The sequence below is a fragment of the Vombatus ursinus genome, unplaced genomic scaffold (genome assembly GCF_900497805.2).
Source record: "Vombatus ursinus unplaced genomic scaffold, bare-nosed wombat genome assembly UNPS02009205.1, whole genome shotgun sequence".
Lineage (NCBI taxonomy): Eukaryota > Metazoa > Chordata > Mammalia > Diprotodontia > Vombatidae > Vombatus > Vombatus ursinus.
This window is the reverse complement of record NW_020948983.1, coordinates 35627004-35643458: the sequence shown is the minus strand read 5'-3', so window position 1 is coordinate 35643458 and position 16455 is coordinate 35627004. Positions and strand designations below refer to the sequence as shown.

At 38.1% G+C, this 16455-nt stretch overlaps 1 long non-coding RNA gene across 1 annotated transcript in view; it reads left to right on the top strand.

Annotated features, from left to right (window-relative positions):
- The first annotated feature begins 1090 nt into the window (after positions 1–1090).
- Positions 1091–16455, top strand: part of LOC114035707 — an 83544-nt gene continuing 68179 nt past the window's right edge. Inside the window, exon 1 of the long non-coding RNA XR_003568246.1 lies at positions 1091–1199. This is a non-coding gene — a long non-coding RNA (uncharacterized LOC114035707). The remainder of the gene's footprint in view (positions 1200–16455) is intronic.

Sequence of the window (16455 nt, the reverse complement as noted above, 5' to 3'; positions counted from 1 at the left end):
ACCTTTGTAAATAGCAAAATTGTATACTGGCCTAAAAGAAAAAAAACGACTCAGGTAATTTCTCTAAAGGTTTCTTGGAATAACAGTAAGAGATCTAGGGAGATTTATAATGCAGCAAAGTATGAAAGATGAAATGAGCCTAAAGAATGAATACAACAGGAGAGGGGGAAGAGGTTTTTATGTGAATTATTTGCTATGGGTTTTCTAATTGTTTGAATTCTTATTAAAGACAACTTTGAACCAAGAGAGAAAGTCTTATACTGACAAGCGGAACAGGGCTGGAATTAAGGTTAGTAAGATATCTCCTTACAATCTTAGTCTCCTTACCCCATCTGGTAGTTTAATTAAATAATCACTTTCAAAGACCTTGTATCTTCCAGCTTTGTAAGGAGTCAAAATCAATGATATTCCTCAGATTCTAAGTCTTGTGCCAAACTAAGGGAACAAAGATTGCTGAACTTATCTGTGACACACCCACGTTGACTAATCCTTTTTCTACGTTGCTATTGCACACATTTGTAGCATGTACTTAGTCCAAGCAGCTTGGCATAGTCACTCGACTCTGGGGCCTAGACTTGGGGGGCTAGACTTGGAGTTAACAAGATCTGGATCCAACTCTTACCTTTTGAAACCTTCTTTATAGTTGTGTAACAGTAGGCAGATCCCTTAACCTTTCTTAGCCTCAGTTTCCTCATTTGTAAAATGGAGACCTGTAGTGTCTATTTTCCAGAGCTTTCATGAGGTACAATTGAGAACATGTTTGTAAAACCCTATGTAAATATCAGTTATTATTACAATCAAGTCAGGAAATGTTTATTAAATATCCTCTATGTTCCAGGCACTTATGATAAGTGCTGGGCATGCAAAGAATGGCAAAACCCCAACCAAACAAGTTAAAAGTCCCTGCTTTCAAGGAACTCACAGTTTAATGAGGGCTGATGCAAATAGCTATGTTCGAGCAAGATATGACCAGGATAAGTTGGAGTTAATTTTAGAGTAGTGGCGTTGGCAGCAAAGGGGATCAGGAAAAGCTTCTTGAAGAAGGGGGAACTTCAGCTGAGAACAGAAAGAAGCCAGAGAAGTCAGGAGGCAGAGAAGGAGAACATTCCAGGAATGGGAGACAACCAGTGAGAATGCATGGAGATGGGGGATGGAGTTTCTTGTGAGAGGAACAGCTAGAACGTTAAAACACTGGAAAGGTAAGAAGGGATCAAGTTATGAAGGGCTTTAAACAGCAAAAAGAGCATTTTATATTTGATCCTAGAGATCACTTCTAAGGAGACAGGGATTTCTCTAGAGATAGGGAGCCACTGGAGGTAATTGAATGGTGTGTGTGTGTGTGTGTGTGTGTGTGACATACTCAGATATGTACTTTAGGAAGATCTAGGTTTTAGAAGAATAGAAGGGACTTTGGGAAACATCTCCAATGCCCTCATTTTAAAGAGGAGGAAACTGAGGTTCAGAGAGCAGGTAATGAGTCAGCAGGGTCTGGATTTGAACCCAAGTCTTCTGACTTGGAAGTTAGTGCTAATGCCACTATATGGAGCTGCCTCTCCCATTTCTGTTTTGTAATTCCACTCTTTTACATGTGTCTGTCTTGTCTTCTCGATGAAGTTATAAGTTTCACAAGGGCAAGGACTGCAACCTGACCTTTTTTTTAAATGTCTCTTCCAACCCAACACCAATGATTGCACTTGGAAGGGGCTTTCGAGATCAATAAACATTTGTGGAATTGAAACAAGACTAGTAGAAACCAGAGTAACTTATGTCACCCACTCTTGGTATTATTGAAGTTGATAACTCAGGTTTTCTTTTCCCAGTGGGAAGATCTCAAGAATCATTTAAAAGCAGTGAATACCCACATCTAATGTTAGTTTAAGTGAGTGCTTTGTAAAATACTGTTTAAAATCACTTACCAAGATAATTTAGATCCCCATCCTAGAATATGGAAGTAAATGACTAGTCTAGGAAAGGGGCTTCTTGCAGATGAAGGCACTCCAAGCTTTTTTTACCAAGGGATTTATATTGACATAGTGAACAAACAATATGATAGTTGGAGGGGACCTGAGAGGCCATATAATCTAATGCATATCTGAATCAGCATCCCCTTCACAACATACCAAACAAGTGACCATCCAGCTCTTGCCTGAACATCAATATGAAGGAACCCACTATCTTCCAAGGTATCCCATTCCACTTTTGGATAGCTCTAGTTGTTCAGAGATCTTTTTGTTCATTACATCAAGCCTAAATTTGCCAGTGGAGTGCCCTCATGATCTAGGCTGGTTCCCGTGCCATTTATCATTTTTATCAATGACTTGGGGACTCTAAAAGCATAAAATCTGGCTCTAGTCAATGATAAATGGATTCCCAAACAGTAGGGATCCCCCAGATAAAGGTGTTATCTAAGGAATGTATGAGGATACTTGTTCTTTGCAGTAGGCAAGTAAGAGAGATAACATCTACATGGAAACATACAGACCTGATGGAAGAAATTATATGCTCTTTTTGAGTATGTATTTGGGAACAGTTCAGTGGTGGTGCAGTGGATAGAGCACTGGGCTTCAAAACAGGAAGACTCATCTTCATGAGTTCAAATTGGGTTTCAGATACTTACTAGCTCTGTGACTCTGGGCAAGTCACTTAACCCTGTTTGCTCCAGTTTCTTCATTTGTAAAATAAATTGAAGAAGAAAATGGCAAACCACTCCAATGTCTCTGCCAAGAAAACCACAAGTGGGATCAGGAAGAGTCAGACATGACTAAAACAACCGAACAACAATAACAACAATAAGGCAAAGGAAATTTTTTTAATTTAATTTTTTCAATTAATGAATATCTGCCTTTTCTCATTTTCACAATTGAGAATTTGTTTTGCTTAGTACTAATCCCTCTCTTAACCTATCCTCTCTCTTATTCCCCCATCTTCTTTCTCCTCTTTCTCTCCTATTCTATATCCAACTTGTGTGTGTGTGTGTGTATGTGTATATGTGTGTATGTGTGTGTGTGTGTGTGTGTGTGTGTAGGTATATGTGTATTCTTTTTTCCTTGGATGAGAGTGAGCCTCAAATGTTGCCTGGTACCCCAATCCTTCTTCCTTGTGTGTACAGATTTTTACTTTTATACCATTATGTGAGACCATTTCCTCCATCCTTTTTCTTCCTTTCTCTTTTCTTTCTTCTTTTAAAATCATCAATATATAATGAAACCATTCCTAGGCCTTCTGTCTAATTAGATTCCCTCTATGATCTCTGATGATGATAAGGCTCTGAGTTATCATTTCCCCATTTTAGAATGTTATAGTTTATCCTTGCTTAGTCCCTTATGATTTTTTGCTCATATTTACCTTTTTATATTTCTCTTGACATCTATGTTTTTATTTCAAAGTTTCTATGCAGTTCTGGTCTTTTCATCAATTCCTTGATTTCATTGAAGATACATATTTTTTCCCTATAGTTTTATGTTCAGTTTTTCTGGGTAAGTCATTCTGGGTTGTAAGTCTTCTAGAATATAATTTCATTATTTTATCTTTATTTGCTTATAGTAGTTTGTTGCTAAATAGTGTGTGATCCTGACTATTCAATACTTGAATTCTCTCTTTCTGGCTGCTTGCATTATTTTTTTCTTTTACCTCAAAGTTCTGGATTTTGACTATAATATTCCTGGGAGTTTTCATTTTGGGGTTTCTTTCAGAAGATGATTGGTAGCCTTTTTTCTATTTCTACTTTGCCCTGTGGTTCTAAGAAATCTGGGCAGTATTCTTTTATGATTTCTTAAAATATGACGTCAGGGTTCTTTTTTGGAGGGGAGAAGAGGGAGGAGCTACTTTTCAGGTAGTTCAATGAATCTTAAATTGTCTTTCTCCAATGTATTTTCTAGGTCAGTTGTTTTTCCTACGAGATACTTTTAATTTTCTTCTATTTTTTCAGTGTTTTGACTTTTAAAAAATACTTCTTGCTTCATGGAGTCATTAGCTTCTGTCTGGTCCATTTGAATTTTTGGGAGTTTGTTGCATAGGTAAGGTTTTGTAACTCTTGTTCCAAGCAGTTAATTCCCTTTCCATTTATTTCTTTCACAGCTCTCAACTTTTCCAAAAGTTTTCCTCCAGCATGATAATTTTATTTATAAATTTTTTTTTCTATAACCCTTTCTTCATCTCTTCCAGAAATTCTAGTTGAACTTGTACCCAACTTGTGTTTTACTTCGAAGCTTTGTGTAGAGATATTTTGTAGTCATTGTCTTCTTCTGGGTTCGTTTCTCGAACCTGCCTGTCACCATTATGTCTCTTTGTGATGGGATTCTCTTTTCTGTTTGGTTGTTTACTCACTTTTTTAGCCCACTTCCTGACTTTGGATTTTATGTTAGGGCCACGATTTTCACCCTTCTGAAGGCAATGTCTGGGCTGAGTTTTGCCCTCTTTGGTCCTTTTGTTGCTTTTTGGGGGTATTGAATGTTATGCTATTCCAAGAGCTCAGGGACTGCTGAAAATGTCTGATCCAGGGCAAAGGAAATTACTTCCCTCCTGGTCTGAGCTCTGCAAATTCCTGATTTGAGTTTGGGTCTTGCTCCTGATGGAAGTTCAAGTAGAATGCTGCTGAACTCAGCCATTATCAGCTAGCTGGAAAACTGTAGGTTCAGAGTGACAACTGCAGGCTACCCTTTGGTCTAGGATTTCTTCTTGAGTTATCCTACTTCAGGTTTCAAACCAAGCTTAAGTTTGGAACCGAGACCCTACTCTCTTCCTGGGATCAGAACCACACAACTACCGTTCACTTCTGAACTTTCTTTTTGCTTAATAGACATCCTAGGACATGGGATTATTTTCACCTTGGAACACCCTTGGTGCAGTTCTCCTCAGTCCACCATGGATGTGTGAACTGGAACTGGGTAGAGAGCAACAGAGATTCCAGTTAAAATCTATCCCTGCATTCTATATGAGGTCAAGACACATCTTTAGACTTTGGCTCTTATCATGCTCTGGTGCAAAGATTTATTCCTCTTTCAGTTTCTGAACCTGGAAAGCACAGCCTAATGTGCTGTTAGCCAGACCCTGACCCCATTGACTGCAGACTTCTCTACCTCTCTCCCCATACTTACTTTGGTTGGAAATATGACTCACCAATTTTTTTTCTTTGATTTTCTTATCACGACTCAGTCTGGTGCATCTTCTAGATTTTTTATGAAGTATTTATGTTGGAGAGCTTACCTGTCTTGTCTCCATCTCCAATGCAAGGCAGATTTAGGAGGATAAGAGCCCTAATGACTGAGACTTTCAGGAAAGCTTCACAGAGGAAGTAGGGCCTATGCATAGTTTTTAAAGAAGATAAGAATTATGAGAAGTGAGATGAGGAGGGAGGGCATTCCAGGGCAAGAGACACAGTAAGAAGTTTGGGGAACAGGCAGTAGTTCCACTTGACTGGAATGTAGAATTCGTGAAGGGGGTTAATATGAAATAAGGCTAGGGAGAGGGGCTGGATCCAGATTATGGAGCTTGTATTTTATTCTCGACTCAATAAATAGCTATTGAAGGCCTTCAAACAATTTCTGGGGGTTATAAGCTCAGGAGACTTTATATAGGGACCAGCACTCTGCTGTTGCCAGACCTTTTCTAGATTATTGTGTTTAGTTCTGGACACCACGATTTAAAAAGACATTGATGAGCTGGAATATGCCTAGAAGATTGTAACCAAGATGGTGAAAGGCTTTAAATCCATGTTGTTTAAAGATCATTTGAAAGAACCTGGCATGTTTAACCTGGAAAGGAGATGACCTGGGGGTTGGAGGAGGGAGAATGATGGCTTTTTAAAATTATATGAAAGGCTGTCATGTAGAGGAGGGATTAGTCTTATTCCATATGGCCCCAGAAGGCAGAATCAGGAACAATGGGTGAAAATTGCAAAGAAGCAAATTTAGATTAGATGTCAGGAAAAGCTTCTTAACATTGAGAGCTGCCTAAACATAGAAGGAGTTCATGGAGTAGTGGTGTGTCCCCTTTCCTTGGTGGTCTGAAAGCTAAAGGACCAATTGTTGGGTATATTATAGTGAGGATTCCTTTCATGTATAGGTTAGACCAGATGACTTCTGAGGCCCCTTCCAATTCTCAAATTCTCTCATTATGTTATGTTTTTTGAGCAGGAGATTTACTGAGTAAGACCTGTGCATTAAGAAGAATCAGAATTTAAAGCTACCAGACATAATTAGTAAGGTATGTAATAGATAGATAAGTCTCAGAAGTTTCTAGGTACATAGGTAATAAATAGAAGATTCAAAGGGCTTACCAGGATTTCTTGGTGTGGAACTTTAGGCCTTTATTCAATTTAACTCAATTAAAATGAAAATTTAATTAATTTAAATCCAATTTAAAAATTTATTAATTGCTTACAACATAAGCAAAGAGAGGCCTCTCCTAGTGGATAGAAAGTTGGCTTCAGAGTTGTTAGAAAGATGTAAGTGCAACTCCTGCTTCTGACATGTATCGGCTGAATGAATAAGGCTCTTAACCTCTCAGTGCCCCTGGAAACTCTATAAGACTATAAGTTACGGAGAAGGTACTATTTGCCTTGGTAGAGGAATTTTCCTCACAAGGAGTTCCCTACATTCATTAAATCACAGATTTGACTGAAAAATTAAAATGTGCAACACAGTATCCCTGTACACACACATGTATCTTCTCCATGGAAAGAAAAAGAAATTCAATTCAATAAACATTTTACTAAGTATTTACTATGTGCCAGGCACTGTGCTAAACACTGGGGATACAAAAAGAGGCAAAAGATAGTCCTCCCCAATCTAATGGGGGAGAAGAAGTCAATATATACAAACAAGCTCTATACAGGATAAATAGGAAATAATTATAAGAAGGAAAGCACTGAAATTAAGGTGGGCTAGAGAAGATGTCCTGTAGAAGGTGGGATTTTAGTTAGGACTTAAAGGAAACCAGACGAAGAGGGAGAGTGTTCCAGGAATGGGGGACAGCCAGAGAAAATACCTGGAGCCTAGAGTGGGAGTGACTTGTTTGTGGAAAAGCCAGGAGGCCAATGTCAAGGGATTGAAGAGTATGTGTTGGGGAGAAAGGTCCAAGAAGATTGGAAAGGGGAAGGGGCTAAGTTATGAAGGGCTTTGAATGTCAAATATAGCATTTTTATTTGCTCCTGGAAACAATAGAAACCACTAGAGATGTGTGTGTGTGTGTGTGTGTGTGTGTGTGTGTGAGAGAGAGAGAGAGAGAGAGAGAGAGAGAGAGAGAGAGAGAGAGAGAGAGAGACATGGTCATATCTGTGCTTTAGGAAAATCCTTTTAGTAGCTGAATGGAGGCCATTTTCTGTCTGCATCCTGCCTCCCTCCTCACTGTATGTAGGGAATGTGTGAAAGAACAGAAAGGCCGTATGCTCACCTGAGCTTCTGTAAGCACTCTGTTGTTCTCTCCTCCCCTCTCTACCCCTACCCTCCCAGAAGTTGATTTGAGGGTCCATTTTATTTTGTTCCATTTGCCCAAACAAACATTATTGGTTATAGTTCTACCCCCATGACTTCCATCTCAGCTTCCTTGATGAAGGCCACTTTCTTTACTGAATCTCAATCTTTTATCAGTTGTCAGATTCTCTTGATAATGTGCTTGGTCTCCCTGTCAGCCTAGTGGGTCTGTTTGAACTATGTGTCCTGACCTGACTTGCCACAACCATCACCTTAATTCTGATTGGAGGAGAGGGAAAATGGAATAACTGCCACTCCATATATATAGCCTCTCATATACCTTGAGACTGTCCTTTTTTTCTTTCTTTCCTCTTTCAAGACTGCTCTTGATTTGGAGGAGAAGATTGAGGAAGAGCAAAGGAAAGAAGTTGAGCTAGATTCAACAGACTCCTTCTTCCCAAGAGCTCTTGCCTTAAGTGCTTGGCTAGATCTTCAGAGATTTAGATGAGTGTAGGTGGCTGTGGTTTGGGAGAAGAAGAAGAAAAGATCTCAGCTTTGAGTCCAGATCTGTGGTCAGTGGGATGATTCTGAATACCTGAGGCCAGTGACTTAAATACTGGGGACTCTGGACAACTCTGTAGACTGGAAGTTACAGAGAAGATGCCAAACTACCTTGGCAGAGTGGAGGGGACACCTTCATCAGGGAGTTCCCTCTATCAATGAATAGATCCACTTCTCTTCCTCCTCCCTGCTCACTCCAGGAACATTCATAGAAGGAAAAAGGTGAGGGAGTGGAGAAGATTTTAGTCCAAACACCCTGGAATAATTTGAAGAGACCTAGACCATTCAAATCATCCCCACAGGTTCTTCTAAAGTCCAATAAAGCAAACACAATTTTTGTTAATTTAATGTTTAACATTTAGAGCTAGCGGGCTCTATAATTCTGAGATATTAGCTTTAATTTGGCCAAATTTATGACCCAATGGAGTTGTATTTTTCATATGCTGCATGTATACTTTATGGTGTGTAGGGAGATCATTTTATAATCACTATTTACAGTATATTTATGCCATTTTATAGAACTTGGTGCATAATTTGACTACTTTAAATGATTTAGGTTTATAGGTGATATGCTGCTTTTTATAACATATTGTTGATCATATCTCTGATTTATTGGTTGGATCATTGGTCAGTAAAACATCCCTCAATTATAACATTGTTCCTTGGGGAGAATACAAGCTGCTTTATGATGATCTGCTTTATGACGATTCATTTTACAATGTTATTTCTGGGAAAGAATTCCTGTGAAAATGGGGAACTATACATAGGGACCAATTGTAAAATATTTTAGCAAATTTCCTCAAGTGTTCTAGAAGAATACCACTGAGGCGGCTTATGGGCTTACAAATAACTAATATTATTTATAATTTGGGAAACTGAATCAAAGAATAATCAGGGGGCTTTCCCAGAGTAAAACAGTAATAAATTAGGAAGTAGAAATTGAGTTTCTTGTTTTCATTCATAATCAATGCTGGGTATAACAAATCTCTGTGAGACCTATTTCTCCACTATTCATTGAAACCCTCTAAGTTTACAGATCACTTCTTGGCTAAAGATGACTTAGACAGATTTCTGAAGGTTAATGACTGATCTGCATGGGGAAAGTGCTGAAATCGATGGAGAACAAGCAAGATTTAAAGTGAGGAAAACATTTTAAATCAGTTTATCTCCTTTTGTTGCTCAATTGTTCTAGTTGCTTCGGCAGGAAATTTGTTTATTTTGTGGTTAACAAAGGAGAAAAGATGATCTGAACATTTTCAAGGGATCCTCCATATTCTTAACTACTCCATCATTTTTATCCTTCCACTTGGTCTATTACTCAACCCATGTGCTCCTTTTCCCTATAAAAGGGGAGGGTTGGACTTGACCACTAGGGTCCCTTCCAGCTCTAGGATGCTATATTCCTACTTAATGATGCTTATCTTCTTGTGCAGAGAAGCTCCTTTCAAAGACAAAATTGTGAAATCATTTGAAGCCCCCCAAAGGAAGGTAGGTCCTATTATTCTCTCTTTCCTGTTTACCATCATTTTGAATTAGATATGAAAGCCCCAAGGATCAACCCCCAGCTGGCCTCTGCCAGGGGTGCACCAACAAAGGAAGTAAACAAAAGCAGGGCTGCATTCATTTCAAGCTCCATTAGGGACAAGAGTTGGAAGAAGAAATCAATGGGAAAGATGAGGCTTGCACCGAAAGAACTTCATTTCTCTGCTTCGAGGACGGAATTAACCACAAATGACAGAGAAAAAATTGCAAAATGTTACCATTTTGAAAAAAAATTAAAAATCATGCTCACTAGCCATTTTGCTGTCATTTTGCAAGTACAGCAAAAATAGATAACTGGCTATTACCTCCTTTCCCCCCACATAGCAAAGTATGAACCGTGACCCACTATTATAGTATGAGCTGCTACTCATTGTGAGATTGAAATGCTTTTTATAAAATTAGGATTATTTTTTTGAGGTTGGAGCAGCTATGTGAATGAATAAAACACCCAATTATCAATAATATTGATGATTTGGGAGTAAAATGCCTTTAGCTAGAGAATAGGAAGTCATTTTACAGTTTTGTTTTCAAAAGTTACCAAAGACATATAGACCTTACTCAACCTCTCCACAATCATCCACAAATAACACCTAGTACAAAATGGTTTGGTTTAAGGAAGAAATGATTACGAATGGATGTTTTCAATTTTTAAAAATATGTATGGTGAAAAGAGGCAATGGGTTAGAATGGAAAACACTTTAGGCCTGTAAACCTGCATTCAAGTCTGCCCTTTAACCCTTACTGGCTATGTGACTTTGGAAAAAGAACTCTACCTCTCAACTGAAGTTTCCTCATCTGCAAAATTGGGGTGATAGTGTTTTCAATATCTACCTCACAAGGTGGTCAGTGGAAAAGCCCTTTGTAGACTGCTCTGTGTCTCAGTTCCTTATCCATTAAAATGGGGATAATAATACCTGTATAACATATCACTTACTTGTGAGCCTCAAATGAAATTATATGTATATATACAATATATATACATATATATGTACATACACACATATATCACTTACAAAGTTGCATATGTTTTGTATATATAATAGTATATGTGAAGTACATTTAATATTATTAATATACTACTGTAAAAGTGGAGTTGCTAAAGGTTTGGAATGGTCACCTACAGCTTGTGAATTCATAAGCAATTCTCCTGAAAGAAGGCTTTATTTGTTATTATTTTCTCTCTTAACTTTTCATTTCGTGGACAGATTTGAATCCCTAGCTCTGATCTTGGCTCAACCAGAATAAATATGTGTTTTTTCCCCTTCATTTGCTTAGACTAAGTTTATATGCAAATGACACACATTTCCTACTGGTCTTTAAGTATTGTAAACTAAGAATCGGGTTTCCCACCATGCTCATCTTTCTTTCCAACCTGTCCAAAGAAGAATTACAATAGAGCATCCTTTACTTTCTCCATATCTCAGCAAGGTGGTAGAATGGATAGAGCTCTGGACCTGGATTCGGGAAGATCTGAGTTCCAGTTTGGTTTCAAATGTTTACTATGTGAGCCTGGACAAGTCACATAAATTTGTCAGCCTTGGTTTCATCATTTGCAAAGCGGGGAAAATAATAGCACCTTCCTGTTAGGATTGTTGTGAGGAGATATTTGTGAAGCCCTTTGCAAACCTTAACGTACTCTGTAATTGTTATTAATATTACCTGTGTGACCCTTGTCAAGTCACTTAACCTCTGTCTACCTTAGTTACCTCCTAGGATTGTTGTAAGGACAAAATGAGATAATGTTTGTAAAACACTTTGCAAACTTGAAAATGCTATGTAAATCCTAGCTTTACAATACCACTACTATGTCTGTATCCCAAAGAGAGCAAAGAAAAAGGAAAAAGACTCATATGTAAAAAATATTTCTAGCAACTCTTTTTATGGTGGCAAAGAATTGGAAATTGAGGGGATCCTCATCAATAGGGGAATGGCTAAACAAGTTGTGGTACGTGATTGTGATGGAATACTGTCGTGCTATAAGAAATGATGAGTCGGATGCTTTCAGACACACTTGGTAAGCCTTACATGACTTACGTGAACTGATGCAAAATCAAATGAGCAGAAGTAGGAGAACATTGTACACAGTTACAGCAATATTGTACAATGATCAGCTGTAAGTGATTTAGGTATACAATGATCCAAGACAATTACAAAGGACTTAGGATGAAAAAATTCTATCCACCTCCAGAGAAATAACTAATGGAGTCTGAATGCAGATTGAATAATACTTTTTAAACTTTCTTGGTTATTCTTTTTTGTCTGCATTTTCTTTTGCAACATGGCTAATATGGAAATGTTTTGCATGGCTGCATGTGTATAATCTATATAAAATTGCTTGCCTTCTCAAGGAGTGGAGAAGGGAGGGAGGAAGAAAATTTGGAACTCAAAATTTTAAAAAATGTTAACAATTTTTGTTTACATGTAAATAAAAAATTAAATGTAAAAACAAAAGAAAAAAAATTCTCCCCACTCCTCACATTTTGTTGGCTTCCCTTTCTCTGTTGTGCCACATCAATGGCTTAGGGAAGCCACCAGATGGCACCATGGAGGAAGCAGGGTCTTAGGATGAGTGTGAGTTAGGAGGCAATGGATATATGGATCAGAAGTCTGGGGGTATATCCATCCAACAAGCATTTATTAAATATGTATTAAATATTAAAAAAAAGAATCCTAATAAGAGGTTACTACTAGGTTACTAATAGTACCTTAAAGGAAAGAATCTTGGATCTTGCCTGCTGACTTCCGTGAAACCTTTAGAATCACATAAGCTAGTGTCAATCACTAGTGATTGACCCCAGTGTCAATCAAACAAAAATTGAGATGAAAAGTAAACACATTGTCCCCAAAAATCCTTATTCAAGTCTGAACATATGCCTCATTAAAGGAAAATGGTCAGCGATCATCAAAACTGGAGTGGACAATTCAGGTTATCTATGTCAGAAATCCTGCTCTCTCCTTTCCATCTCCTTTTCCTAACTCTTTCCTTCAAACTTCTATATTTGAAACTTCATTTTGAGCAGGATTATCAAGTACTTTAAAATGACCAATTGTGTAAATCAATAACAGATGGAGAGGCAATTTTGACTACTTGGCTCTGATCTTGGCTCAACCTGAAGAGCTTTATGCTTTTCTTCATCTGGTTTAGAGAGTGTTTAAATGCAAAACACATGCATTGCCTATTTATCCTTAAGTATTGTAAAACCAAGAGTCAGATTCACCACCACACTAATCTCTTTCCCCAACCTCCCAAAAGAAGAATTATTTTAAAACAGCAGTCCATTCCCATTACAGTGTGGTATTAAGGAAATACTCAGCTTCACAAAACTGCTCCTGGTATACATACTCAAACAAAGCTACAAACCAAGTCAAAAAGTACTTTTTCATCTGCTTTCTGTGTACCCAGCACAGTATGAAAAATAAGTCAAATCCACACAATCCCTTCCCACAGATCTTTCAAAAAAAATAAACCCACAAAACCATGGGGAGGTTATGTGTCACATACTGCCAGCACCAAAACCCCATCATTAATGTAATTGATTCATATGACATCATCAGGATGAGGAGGAGTTGAAGCTTTTGAGAGTCATTGAAGTATAGGTGTGCCTATAAGCTAATCCTCTGCTACTCCTGAAAGATATGGACCTCTTTTTGAGCACATGGTAAAGATGGAGAAAGCGAATGCCACCGTGAAAAGTTGGCTTCATTCATTGATTCATTCATTTGTTTACTCATTTATGGTTTTTTTTCATTTCTACTGGCAAATCTCTCAAATGTGACCCTTTCTTATTACTCAACTGGCCACCACTTTGATCTGAGCCCTTATCATCTCTCACCTGGACTATTATAATGGCCTTCCTGCTTCTAGTTTCTCCCCTCTTCAATCTAACCTCCACACAGTTGCCAAAGTAATTTTCCTTAAGTGCGGTTTTGATCATTTCACTCTTTTACTCAACAAACTATAGTGGCTCCCTATTGCATCTAGGATAAAAACAAACAAGGACCCTCCTTTCTTCATTTAAAATCCTTTGCAACCTGGACCCCCTCATCTCTCTGTTTAATTATGCATTATACCAGTTCTTGCACTCTTTGGTTCAGCCCAATGGAACTTCTTGCTGTTCTGCACGCATGACACTCCATCTCTCATTTCCATGCCTTTATTTTTACTGTCTTTCTGGACTGCAGTCCTTCTTCGCTCCTTTTTAGAATCCCTTGTTTCCTTTATGACTCTGCTAGAGTATCACTCTCCACATGAAGTCTTTCCTGATCTCCCAGCTGTAAGTGCCCTCCTTCCTAAAGCTACTTTGTACTTATTTATATATTTATGTTATATATTTATATATACACATATATGTACATTATGTATACATATATATCATTTATATATGTAATTTATTTTATATATGAACATATAATATATGTTATATACATAACATATAAGTATATGTTATATATTTGTATATATACATGTATCTTCCCCAATTGAAGGAAAGTACTTTGAACACAGACTGTTTTGTTTTTGCCTTTGTGTGCAAAAAAACCCTTTTATCACAGTAAGCGGCATGTAGTAGGCACTTAATAAATGCTTGTGTAATGACCAATACACTTTGGGACATTTTTAGCTTGATTTCTTAAGGAAACAAAGATAATTAACTTTCTAACATTTTGTCAATCTATGAAATTAAAGTCTTTCACATTGCCATGACTGTGAAGGGTAAAGTTGCTTCTTTAAAATGATCCTTTGTGGGCTGGTGGCTTCACTCAGAGCTAAAAGAAGCACAGGAGTCTCATGGTCACAGGCACCACTATGAATTCTGATCAGCTGTCTCTCAAATGTTTACCAAGAGTGTATATAGATAAACTAATACAAAAACAACAACTCAGCATGATCTGATGATGGTGGGTCAACATCTTAACTTATGGAGGATGGTATAGTTATATTATGGGGTGACACCTGGCCTATTCATTTCCCATTTCAGGGTGAAATTCAAAGGTGACTGGGTGCTTGCTTCATGAGAATAATTGTTCTGATATAAATTTCTGAATTCTGTATCCCAGGCCCTAGCTAATTCAGAAAGATTTATCATTAGAAGTTTAGCCACCTGGCAATGAATATTTTTGGGCAAAGGAAAATGATGAGAAACCATACTAAGGCATAGAGGGGTCACGTTACACTTTGGTGGAGAGATTAGACAGATCTATGGATACTGTAATGAATGGGGAGGTCATCTAACTAGTGATAGACTCAGGTTTATCCTAATGATATATTCTAGCAAATATGAGGACTGGAACATCTCTGGTATAGCTTCATTTTCCCAAGTATTTTTATTCCCTGGTGGAGGATTGGGACTAGATTGGTCAATTGGACTGAGAACAAAGGAAATGAGAGGGAAAGAGGAAGAAAGAATGAGATGGAGAGGGAGGGAGAAAAAGAGCTAGAGAAGAAAGGAGGAATGGTTCAAGAAGAGAGGGAAGAAAAGAGAGAGACAAAAGGAGACAGGGAGGGACAGAAACAGGAGGAGAAATAGAAGGAGAAACAGAGAGGGGAGGAGAAAGATGTAGAGACTAATATGCAGCGATATTATGCAGTCAGGCCATTGTCTCTTCCTTTCTCTCCACTGAACCTGGGGTGGGATAGTCAATAATCTATCCCATACCTGTGAGGCACCAGAGTAGCCAGGATAATCTTTCTTCCCACTTTGTTGAGGTGATCAGTGCAGAGTGAGGGGCCATGCATAGAATACCAAAGGCATATTGATAATCTGAGGCATTTTGAAAATACCAGTGAACCCTAAAAATAGCTATTGGTCTGAGCCATTTCTATGAGTGACTGAGACTGTCTCCTCTCTCCACTGGGAGATAGGAGAGTGCATTAGGAGACAAAGCAAATGCCGGCCTTCCATTTACAGGGGCATAAGGATGAAACGGTGAGTAGAGAAGACTCAGACACCAGCCAGGAAGTTGAGGAGACAATATTAGTGTTAAAATAAAAGTGATGATGACATATTATGTAATCCATTGCCTGATGCTTCTCAGTGTTATCATACCTTTTTGAAACTTATTGAAATGTATTTTTTTGAGTTTTTAATTTATTTATTTTTAGTTTTCAACATTCACCTCTGCAAGATTTTGAGTTCCAAATTTTCTCCCCATCTAGTCCCTCCCCCACCCCAAGATGGCATGCATTCTGAATACCCTTTACCCTAATCTGCCCTCCCTTTTATCTCTCCCCCTTTCTCTTATCTCCTTCCCCTCCAATTTTCCTGTAGGCAGGATAGATTTCTATACCCCATTTCCTGTATATCTTATTTCCCAGTTGCATTTGAAAACAATTTTTTTAACACTTGTTTTTAAAACTTTGAGTTCCAAATTTTCTCCCTTCCTTCCTCCCCACCCACCCTCATTGAGAAGGTGAGCAACTTGATAAAGTTATACATGTGTAGTCATGCAAAACACTTCCATAGTAGTCATGTGAAAAACTAACTGTATTTCCCTTAATCCTATCCCATCCCCCATTTATTCTGTTCTCTTTTTTGACCCTGTCCCTCCTTAGAAGTCCCCCCTTAGGTTACCCCTCTCCCAATCTACCCTCCCCTCTATCATCATCCTGCTCTCTTGTCCCCTTACCCCCCTATTTTCCTGTAGGGTAAGATAGATTTCCATACCCAATTGAGTGTGTATGTTATTCCCTCCTTAAGCCAAATCCAATGAGAATAAGATTCACTCATTTCCTCTCATCTTCCCCTGTTTCCCCTCTACTGTAAAAGTCGTGTCTGTTTTATTTGAGATAATTTACCCCATTCTACCTTTCCCTTTCTCCTCCCAGTATAATCCTCACTCACCCCTTATTTTTATTCTCTAGATATACTCCTTTATCTTCAACTCACCCTGTGCCCTCTATCTATCTATCTATCTATCTATCTATCTATCTATCTATCTATCT